At 40.2% G+C, this 12,002-nt stretch overlaps 1 protein-coding gene across 11 annotated transcripts in view; it reads right to left on the reverse strand.

The window, feature by feature from the left end:
- Erc1 (ELKS/RAB6-interacting/CAST family member 1) overlaps positions 1 to 12,002 on the reverse strand; it is a 294,181-nt gene that overhangs the window by 177,748 nt on the left and 104,431 nt on the right. The gene's annotated exons all lie outside the window — the stretch shown is intronic.

The raw sequence follows: 12,002 nt of genomic DNA on the forward strand, positions 1-12,002 counted from the left end.
GTTGCAAAACTAATGCAGAGGAGTCTGAAGCACAACACTAAAGAAGCCCTAAAATGTAAGCCAAGATTCATGGGCCATTCTGGTAAGAGTTTGGAAGACACTGATATCAATAGAAATGCAGAGAGTAAAAAGCCTGAGTCAAAAGGTTTCAGAGGGAAGTGAAAACTATAAGAAAGTGGGCTAAAGCCCACTCATATTCTGGCAAAAACTTTTGTGTTCCCCCTGTATCCTACAAACTTGGGGTGAATTCCAAAACAGTGGACTAAGCTCTTCAGCAGAAGAAATTTCAAGATCACATAACACAGACTGACTGCTGTTCCTCAGATTTAAAGCAAAACAGAACAGAAATATATACAAATATATTTCTTAAATATATGCACTTAGGCAAAGAAAGGAATGAGTGAGTTTGAAGTTACAGACCAGGTGAGAATGGAGGAAGTAGGTGTAATTATTAAAGTAATTAATACAGCTAAGGGAAAAGCCTCACACTTGAACAATAGGAAAGGTTTCTTGAGGACAAGATCTCACTGAGGCTCCAGAGCTCACAAAATGCTCTTGAAAGAGAGGACTGAACTAAAAGTGGAAATAAAGGGACTCCAAAACAGCTCCTAGGGGAATAATTGCTCATATTTAGCTGCCAAAGCACAGAGGCATTAGAGTCATGGATGAGCCACACCTTGTCTTTGCAACAGAATATGGCAACACAGTCTATGTAGCTTGGAGGCACATAAAAATCAAATGTGGCCCACTCAGGGCAGAGAGCAGAGGGCAGAGGTGAACTCCAGGCCCCCATCCTGGTCCCAACTTCCACTCGCCCTCTCTGTGATCTCCTAGACTGGGGACTGCACAAGCTTGACTTTCCCCCGGAGGACCAGGAGCCTGCTGAGACAGTTGGTCTACTCCCACCCTCACTCAGGGCAGAGGGCCTACGGCAGACTGCAAAGGGCAGAGGGCAGAGCTCCCACCCACCGGGAGAGGGAGTGCCTCAGACCTATCTGGACCCACCATGAGTCCCTTCCGTGAATTGTACCTGCTTACACCCACCAGAAGAGAATCTTGGACCTGTACCCACCAGGAAGGGAAGAGACCCCACCTGTACCCACTGAAAGAAGGGATGGGAAGATGACAATATGAAAACAAATTCAACGACAGAATAACCACTATGACACCACCAGAGTCTAGGGATTGTACACCAGCAAGATCTGAATATCACAACAAAGATGAAACAGAAGAGAATGACCTTAAAAATAACTTCATGAAGATGATAAAGATACTAAAAGAAGAAATGATAAAATCCTTTAAAGAAATGGAAGAAAAGACAAACCAAAAATTATAAGAAACAATTCAAACAGTACAAGGTTTGAAAGCTGAAATAAAGACAAAAAAATCTGAAGGAATGCTGGAATTAGAAAAGGTGAGTGAGCGATCAGGAACTACAGATGCAAGAATAACCAACAGAATACAGGCACTAGAAGAGAGAATTTCAGGTGTTGAGGATTCACTGGAAGAAACAGATTCATCGACCAAAGAAAATTATGAGTCCAAGAAATCCCTAACACAAAATATCCAGGAAATACGGGACACCGTGAAAAAGCCAAACCTAAGAATAACAGGTATAAAAGAAGGTGAAGAAACCCAGCTCAAAGGTGCAGAAAACATATTCAACAATCATAGAAGAAAACTTCCAAACCAAAGAAAGGCATGCCAATTTAAGTACAAGAAGCCTACAGAACACCAAACAGAGTAGACCACAAAAGGAAGTCCCCTCACCACATAATAATAAAAGCCCCAAACATACAGAATAAAGGAAGAATATTAAGAGCAGCAAAGGAAAAAGGACAAGTAACATATAAAGGCAAACCTATCAGAATCACACCTGACTTCTCCATGGAAACTCTGAATGTCAGAAGGTCCTGGATAGATATTCTACCAACACTAAGAGACCACAGATGCCAGTCCAGACTACTATACCCAGCAAAACTTTCAATAACTATAGATGGAGAAAACAAGATATTACATGACAAAACCAGATTTAAACAATACATATCCACTAATCCCAGCCCTACCGAAAGTACTGGAATGAAAACTTCAACCTAAGGAGGGCAACTATACTCACAAAAAACATAGGCAATAGATAGTGCAACTTTACCAAAAGCCAAGAGAAACAGCAGGGTAAATCCACAAACAATAACACCAACAACAACAAATCAAAAACAAACAAGAATTAATACTCAATAGTCCTTAAATTCACTCAATATTAATGGTCTTAATTTGCCTATAAAAGAACACAGACTAGCAGAATGGCTACAAAGACAGAATCCATCCTTCTGCTGCATACAAAAAACACACCTCAACTTCAAAGGCAGACATTACCTCAGAGTAAAGGGTTGGGATAAGATTTTACAATCAAATAGATCCAAGAAACAAGCTGGTGTAGCTATCCTAATATCGAACAAATTAGACTTCAAACTAAAATCATTCAAAAGAGATGAAGAAGGTCATTTGATATTCATCACAGGAAAAATCCATAAGAATGAAGTCTCAATTCTGAACATCTATGCCCCAAACACAAAGGCACCCATGTTCGTAAAAGAAACATTACTAAAACTCAAATCACACATAAGACCTCACATAGTTATAGTGGGAGGATTCAACACCCCACTCTCACCACTAGACAGGACCACCAGACGGAAACTGAACAAAGAAACTTCTTTCAGTAAAGAAGTTATGACCCAATTGTGTTTAACAGCCATCTATAGAACATTCCATTCAAATGCAAAAGAATATACCTTTTTCTCAGCGTCACATGGGACGATATACTTGGTAACATAGCAAACCTCAACAGGTATAAAAAAGTTAGAATAACCTCCTGTATATTATCAGACCACCATGTTTTAAAGTTAGAATTCAACAACACAAACTGCAGAAACCCTACAAACTCATGGAAATTGAACAACACGCAATTGCACCATTCCTGGGTCAAGGAAAAAATAAAGAAAGAAAGTCTTCTAGAATTAAATGAAAATGAAGACACCACAAATCCAGACTTATGGGACACTTTATAAGCAGTACTAAGAAGAAAGTTCATAGCACTAAGTGCTCATATGAAGAAACTGGAGAATAGTCACACTAGAGAATTAACAGCACAAATGAAAGCTCTAGAACAAAAAGAAGCAAACTCACTCTGGAGGAGTAGATGCCAGGAAATAATCAAATTGAGGGCTGAAATCAATAAAGTCAAAACAAATAAAGCAATACAAAGAGTTAATGTAACAAAGAGTTAGTTCTTAGAGAAAGTCAGCAAGACAGACAAACCTCTATCCAAACTAACCAAAAGGCAGAGAGAGAACATGAGAATTAACAAAATCAGGAATGAAAAGGGGGACATAACAACAGACACTGAGGAAATCCAGAGAATCTTCAGGTCATACTTTGAAAACCTGTACTCCACAAAATTTGAAAATTTAAAGGAAATGAACAATTTTCTGGATAGATATCACTTACCAAAATTAAATCAAGAGCAGATAAGCAATCTAAACAGACCTATAACTCCTAATGAAATTGAAGTAGTCATCAAAAGTCTCCCAACCAAAAGAAGCCCGGGTCCAGATGGCCTCAGTGCAGAATTCTACCAGTAATTTAAAGAAGAAATAATTCCAACACTCCTCAAAGTGTTCTACACAATAGAAGCATGAGGTTCATTGCCAAACTCTTTTTACAAGGCTACAATTACCTTGGTACCCAAGCCACACAAAGACACAACTAAGAAAGAGAACTACAGACCAATATTCCTCATGAACATTGACGCAAAAATACTTAATAAAGTATTAGCAAATCAAATCCAAGGAAACATCAGAAAACTCATATACCATGATCAAATAGGCTTCATTCCAGGGATGCAAAGGGATGGTTCAACATACGAAAATCTATCAAATGTAATTCACCATATAAACAAACTGCAAATGAAAAAACAAAAATTACAAGAAGCAATTTCAAACAGTGCAAGGTTTGAAGTTCTATCTAGAGCAATACGACAAAAGGAGATCAAGGGGATACAAATTGGAAAGGAAGAAGTCAAACTTTCACTATTTGCAGATGATATGATAGTTTATGTAAGTGACCTGAAAAACTCTACACGGGAACTCCTACAGCTCATAAACACCTTCAGCAAAGTGACAGAATACAAGATTAACTCAAAAAAAAAAAATCAACAGCCCTATTATATACAAACAATAAATGGGCTGAGAAAGAAATCAGAGAAACATCACCCTTTACAATAGCAACAAACAATATAAAATATCTGGGAATAATGCTAACCAAATAAATGAAAGACCTGTATAGCAAGAACTTTGAGTCTTTAAAGAAGGAAATTAAAGAAGATACCAGAAAATGGAAAGATCTATGCTCTTAGATTGGTAGGATCAACATAGTAAAAATGGCAATCTTCCCAAAAGCAATCTATAAATTCAATGCAATCCCCATCAAAATACTGCCACAATTCTTCACAGACCTTGAAAGAACAATCCTCAATTTTATATGGGAAAACAAAAGATACAGGACAACCAAAACAACCCTATCCAATAAAGTAACTTCCGGAGGCATCACCATCCCTGACTTCAAGCTCTAATATAGCGCCTGAAAACAGCCTGGTATTAGCACAAAATAAACAGGTAGACCAATGGAATTGAATTGAAAATCCTGATATTAACCCACACACCTACAAACACTTGATTTTTGACAAAGAAGCTAAAATTGTACAATGGAAAAAAGAAAGCATCTTCAACGAATGGTGCTGGCATAACTTGATATTGGCATGTAGACGACTGAAGATAGATCCATGTCTAATGCCATGCACAAAACTTAAGTCCAAATGGATCAAAGACCTCAACATAAATCAGCCACACTGAACCTCTTAGAAGAGAAATTGGGAGGTATTCTTGAACAAAATGGTACTGCGTCCTGAACATAACACCAGTGGCACAGACACTGAGATTGACAATTATTAATTGGGACCTCCTGAAACTGAGAAGCTCTGTAAGGCAAAGGACACAGTTAAAAAGACAAAAAGGCACCCCATAGAATGGGAAAAAATGTTCACTAGCCCCACATCTGACAGAGGGCTGATCTCCAAAAGAACTCAAGAAGCAAGTCTCCAAAACACCAAAGGATCCAATTAAAAAGTGGGCAACATACATATAAGGTAGTCATCAACCTTATCATCAGATAGGGACTATTAATGTAGTCTCTCCACTATTACTTAGTTTTCTAGTTAGTGTTATACTTGTAGATCTTAGAACCTTCATCCGTGACTGATGGAAGCAGACACAGATACTCACAGCTAAACACTGAACTGACCCCCTGGAACCCAGTGACAGAGATGAAGGAGTGATGAGCACAGGGGTCAAGACCATGCTGGTGAAACCCACAAAGACAGCTGACTGGACAAGGAGGAGCTCTTGAACCCCAGACTGATGGCTAAGAGGCCAACAGGGGACTGACCCAGACTCCATGAATGTAGTGTCCGTGAGGAGGCCTCGGCATTCTTTGGGGCCTCGGGCAATAGATCAGCATTTATTCCTGGCATCCAGATGGACTTTGGGAGCCCATTGCACATGGAGGGATGCTCTCTCAGTCTGCACACATGGGGAAGGGCCTAGGTCCTGCCCTGGATGAAACGACAGACTCTGGAGATTCCCCCCCAAGGAAGGGCTCACCCTCCCTGGGGAATAATGTGGGGAGTGGGCTGGGGGTGGGGGGGACTGGTGGAGGGACTGTTGGAGCGACAAGGGAGGAGAGGTGGGAGATGGAGCTGGGATTGACATTTGAAACATTCATGTTTTAAAAGAAAAAAGTGGGGTACAAAATTAAATAGAGAATTTTCAATAAAAGACTCTAAAATGTCTGAAGGACACTTGAGAAAGTGTTCAACATCCTTAGCCATCTCTGAGATACCATCTTACTCCTGTCAGAATGGCTAAAATCAAAACCACCAACAATTTATGCTGGAGAGGATGTGGAGAGAGGGGAACACTCCTCCACTGCTGGTGGGAGTGACAACTCATGCACCCACTTTGGAAATCAGTATGGAGATTCCTCAGGAAAATGGGAATCAGTCTACCACAAGATCCAGCAATTCCATTCTTAGACATATACTCAAAAGATGAACATACATACATCTACTATGTTCATAGCAGCACTATTTGTAATAGCCAGAACCTGGAAGCAATCTAGATGCCCCTCAACTGAAGAGTGGATAGAGAAAATGTGGTACATTTACACAATGGAGTACTATTCAGCAGAAAAAAAAACGATGGAATCTTGAAATTCGCAGGCAAATGGATGGCACTAGAAGAAACCATCTTGAGTGAGGTAGCCCAGTCACAAAAAGACAAGCATGGTATGTACTCACTCATATATGGATTTTAGGCATGAAATAAAGGAGTGCCAGCCTACAATCCCATAGCCAGAGAATGTGGGAAACAGTGAGAAACCTAAAAGAGATATGCATGGTAGCCCCAGAGAAGGGAAATGGTACAGAATCTCCTGAGTAAATTAGGAGCAGGGGGGGAGGGTTTGGCAGCGGGGAGAAGATGGGAGAAACAGAAGGGGTGAAGACGAGGGGAGAGTTGGACATGGAGGAGCAGGAAGGTTGAGTCAGGGGAAGAATAGAGAAGAGCAGGATGAGAGGTACCATAATAGAAGGCGCCATTATAGGTTTGAAGAAAGATCTGACACATCTGATAGTGAGATGTCCAGAGACCTACCTACAAGGATGACACCAACTGGCAATCTAACCAAAAGTGGAGAGGCTATCTTAAATGCCCTACCCAGATAATGTGATTGACAACTTCCTTGTATGGCATCCTAGAGCCTTCATCCCTTGGCTGAAGGAAGCAGAGGCAGACACCACAGCTAAACACTGAACTGAACTCCTGGAACCCAGTTGCAGAGAGGGAGGAGTGATGAGCAAAGGGGTCAAGACCATGCTGGTGAAACCCACAGAAACAGCTGACCTAAACAAGGAGGAGCTCATGAACCTCAGACTGATAGTTGGGAGGCCAGTATGGGACTGATCCAGACCCCCTGAATGTGAGTGTCAGTGAGGAGGCCTCAGTATTCTTTTGGGTCTCAGGCAATAGATCAGCATTTATTCCTGGCATCCAGATGGACTTTGGGAGCCCATTCCAAGTGGAGGGATGCTATCTCAGCCTGGACACATGGGAGAGGGCATAGGCCCTGCCCCAGATCATATGACAGACTTTGGAGATTTCCCATGAAGGGCCTCACCCTCCTTGGAGAGTGGAGTGGAGATTGGGTGGGGGGTTGGAGGAGGCTTGAAGGGGGGCAGGGGAGGAGGGGAGGGAGAGGAAGCTGGGATTAGCATGTGAAGCAAGCTTGTTTCTAACTTAAATTTTAAAAAATGTTAAAAAAATAATAATCAAATATGGTGTTGAAGAGGCTTACCCTAAGATGCCAGAACACTGACACTGGAGTACATAACAGGGTTAAACTGCCTGCAAAGGAACCTTAAAGGGCCAAAGCCTGAAGCTACAAAGGCAGGAAGTGAGTTGGAATGGAGACTCCAGAATGTGAACATGCCAGAACTGTGAAACTTCAACTGAGGGGAAACTATAGGCAAAGAGGACAGTTGAACTGAGGGAGAGACTTTAGTAACACAGCTGAAGGGTGGGGCTACTCAAGGCTGTTGGAGTCCAAATGATTCCATCACAAGTCAGCAAACAACATTTGGTGTTACTTTGGTCCATCTCTATATACTGTGTTCAAGGGGCTTTACAGTTAGGAGTTACTTCATGTTGATTCATTAAAAGCTATATATCTGTGTATGTCTGTGTGTGCATATGTGCATGCCACAGCACATGTGGAGACAGGAGGACAACTGGCAGGGGCTGGGTGTCTCCTTCTACCATAATATCTTGGGGCTCAAACTCAGGTTGCCAGGCTTTGCAGCAAATTCCTTTGCCCACTGAGCAACCTTGCCCCTTGGACAAATGGCTTCTGAGCAATATTGGAACTACTGAGATTTTTGGTCATTGGTATAAAGTAAAGGTAACTTGTATTATAGGTCTTTGAAGAACAGGAAAGGCAATTTTAAGTAGTAAACTAATGAGGAGGTAGACATGTGGTAGTTAATCTTTATTGTCAATGTGATCGAATTTACAGCCATGTTTGTGAGGACATTCTCAGAGTGGTTTAGCCGAAAACTCTACCCACAGACTAGAGTTGGAGACTGAATAAGGAGGAAAACATAAAAAAAAGTTTTTAAAATGGAAAGTAAAGCATCAATATTTATTTCTATTCGTTTCCTGAATGCCAATGCAATGTGACCAACCCTCTCACTCCCCTTGCTCCCTGCTATAGCAACTGTATCCTCAAGCTGGGACCAAAAGGTGGAAAACCTTAACGAAAAAGAAAATTATTTCATGTGCCAGCAACATCTCAAATTGTTTAATTTTTTTTAAATTGGGCTTTACTGTACAAGTCTAATTCAATATACACTTAGAGACAAAGCTTAAAAGTTATATGGGATTTTAAAAACAAGGATAATACTTATATCCATTATGAAAAAAAGAAAGAAAGAAAGAAATGAGATCTAAACAGAGAAACAAGCCAGTAGTACACACCTGTAATTCTGAGGCAGGAAGATTAGGAGTCCGAAGCCTATGGGGCTACAGAGACCCAGACTCAAATAAAGGAGATAGGTGCTTGCTGCACAAGCATGAGGGTCTGAGTGTGGACCCCTAGCACTCATGTAAATGCTGCGAATGCTGACACACATCTGTCACTCTACTGTTTGGAGACAGAGACAGGCAAATTACTGGGTAGCAGGCTTTCCCCAAATCAGGAGAAAATAAACTCACCAGCCTGGGGGCTGGTGGCACATACCTTTGATCCCAGCACTTGGGAGGCAAAGGCAGGTAGATCTCTTTGAGTTTGAGGCCAGCCTGGTCTACAAAGTAAGTTCTAGTACAGCCAGTGTTGTACAGAGAATATATGTCTCAAAATAAAAAGAACCCAAAAAGTTATCAGAGAGCATTAGGCAAGATGCCTAATGTCTAAAGAATAAAAATGTCCACCTCAGGCTGGAGAGATGATTCAGAGGTTAAGAGCACTGGCTGCTCTTCCAGAGGTTCTGAGTTCAATTCCCAGCAACCACATGGTGGCTCACAACCATTTATAATGAGATCCTGTGCCCTCTTCTGGCATGGAGGCAAAATGTTGTATACATAATAAATAAATAAATAAATCTTTTTAAAAAATGTCTACCTCATTTAGGCATAACTGACACTAAGATATATTTTAGGAATTAGTAGGAATCCATAGGCCTTTACCATATATCAGACAGTGTTAAATACAATGTTTAAAGGCAAAGACTGGTCAATCTATAGATAGATAGATAACAGTTCTTAATGACCTTTCACTATTGTTGGTTATGATAGAAAAAGTCAAATAATTAGGATCAGTAATATTAATATCTAAACATGTCAGGCTTTCTAAGGGACATGGGGAAAAAATCTGAACATATTCCTGCTAACAATGAACAAATAAAATCCTATTTTTACCTATTGTATTTATCACGAATCATTATTTCACATGAGCATAAAATACACCCATTCATGGCATTAGAAAGATGGCTAAGTAGTTAAAAACATTTGCTGCTCTTGGAGAAATCCTGGGTTTGGTTCCCAATACCAAAATCAGGTGACTCACAACCTCCTGTAACTACTTCATTTACAAGGGATCTAAAGCCCTCTGGTTTCCAGCAGCACTTGCATGAAGGCACACATACATCAATATTTTTTAATTAATAAGCAAATATTTAAAATTTTGCATACATATACCTCTTGATGAGCACATTTTAAGGCTAAACATCTGCATATTGAATTATGCTTTAATTGATACTAATTACATTGATTCTTCACAATTTTAAGGGAAAAAAATAAAAAAAAACAAAGAACCATAACAAATTTTAAGATGCTGAATTTGGGAAGATGATTAGCAAATGACAACAGAAAGTGATAGAAGGTATAAGTCTGTAAATCCATGTGATTTGCTCTCCTATTAAATGAGAGAATGAAACTGATCCTAAAGACAGAAATAAGCTGCTTATTCAGAAAGAAGTTAAAGCAAGCAGGACCAGGTGAAAAACCAGCCATGTACAGGTGAACTACGGACTACGTGCAGATCTTTCCTTTCCTTTTGGCCGTTTCATTTCTGTAAACAGACCATTCTCCTCCCAGCATCTCCCGTGTGCTGAGATCGAAAGCATGCCATGACCACATCCATCCTCCTCTACTCTTTGAAAACATGCAGGTATAGTTAAACAATGCTGTATTTCTCCACTTGGCTTTGTACCTCCATTCACACTCTCAGGAAACACACAATGAGATATACAATATTTCCACATTTTGGAGTACAATGTACATAATCATTCTTTTGAAACTGCTTTTTTAATTAAACACAAATTGAGCCAAGCATCTGTTTAGAACTATAGGAGGTTTCAGCAGCCAACAGTTATGATCTATGGTATCAAACAATAAAATTAAAGATTTGAAAAAGGAAAATATATATGCTATGCATCTCATCTAGTGAAATTATTTGAAATCTAAGTAAGTATGAAGGCCTGAAATTTCAGACAAGACAAATTTTTAAAATAGAAACAAAAATATAACCAGGCATCTCATTGTATGACTGAAGCAAGTATATCATTCTTGTAACTGAGATGAGGGTTCTGCTCAAAAAGGTGAAGAGACTAAAAGTGAATTAGAGGTAAGGAGGTGGAGACAAATTGCATAAACAGTTGTGGTGGTTTGGATGAAAACAGCCCACATAGTGGCATTATTGGAGGCGTGGTCTGGAGTGGGTGTACCCTTGTTGGAGGAAGTGTATCACTGGGGTGGGCTTTGAGGATTCAGAAGCTCAAGCCAGGCTCAGTGTGTCACTCTCTCTTCCTGCTGCTTGCAGACTCAGATGTAGAACTCTCAGCTACTTCTCCAGCACCATGTCTACCTGCAGGTGAACATTTCCTGCCGTGATAACACTAAACTAAAACCTCTGAACTGTAAGCCATTCGGAATTAAAAGTATTCCTTTATAAAAGTTGCTGTAATCATGGTGTCTCTTCACAGCAATAGAACACTAAGACAAAAGCTAATTCTTTCAAGGAGCTTCACTGAAAGTACAGTAGAAAGTGAGGGTTACAGTATGCAAGAGATGGCTTCCATGCTAATTAGGGGAGTGTTCTCGTAGGTGAGCAGAAACTGGAGGTTCATGGGAATGGTGACTAACCGACAAGGTCGCTGAGCCAGTCTGGAGTTCATTAGAGAGAGTGACTGTCCAAAGGTAAGGCACAGAGTCTTTCTACCATTGTGACCAAGAAGAAGGGACAAGAATCAATAAAAACAGACTTGCAGATTTGGAAAGTAAACAAGGGTATTGACTAATAATTTCTGTGCTTTAAGTTTTAAAGCAGGTGATAAAGAGAATGTAGAAACGGATGCTAGGATAGGAGATAACTCAGCAAAATGCTTGTTGTGCAAGAATGGAAAACTGAGTTCAATTCTCAGAACTCACATTTTAAAAAAAGCCAAGCATATTAACACGTTTGTTATTCCAGCATTATGGTAGTAGTGACAGACCCATCCCTAGGACACACTGGCCAGTCAACCTAGCCTAATCATTGAATTCTAGGTCAAGTAAGTGACCTTGTTGGCAGAAAGTAAGGTGGCTGGTGCCTGAGGAATGATACATAAAGTTGACCTCTGCTTCCCAAACATGTGAATGTAAATCATACTAAAATGTACACTTTGTGGACATGCATACACATGAACACACAATTTGGAGATTGAAGAATGAAAAAACAAAAGAGAAAGGAAAGGGGTTCATGTTTGGTGAGCTTCCCAAGTTCACACTATTGAAAACACAGGCACAGACTGAATAAAAAGAGCAGATATAGACAGAAATGGCATCAGAACCCTGATCAAA

Source organism: Mesocricetus auratus, unplaced genomic scaffold, assembly GCF_017639785.1.
Source record: "Mesocricetus auratus isolate SY011 unplaced genomic scaffold, BCM_Maur_2.0 Super-Scaffold_100676, whole genome shotgun sequence".
NCBI lineage: Eukaryota > Metazoa > Chordata > Mammalia > Rodentia > Cricetidae > Mesocricetus > Mesocricetus auratus.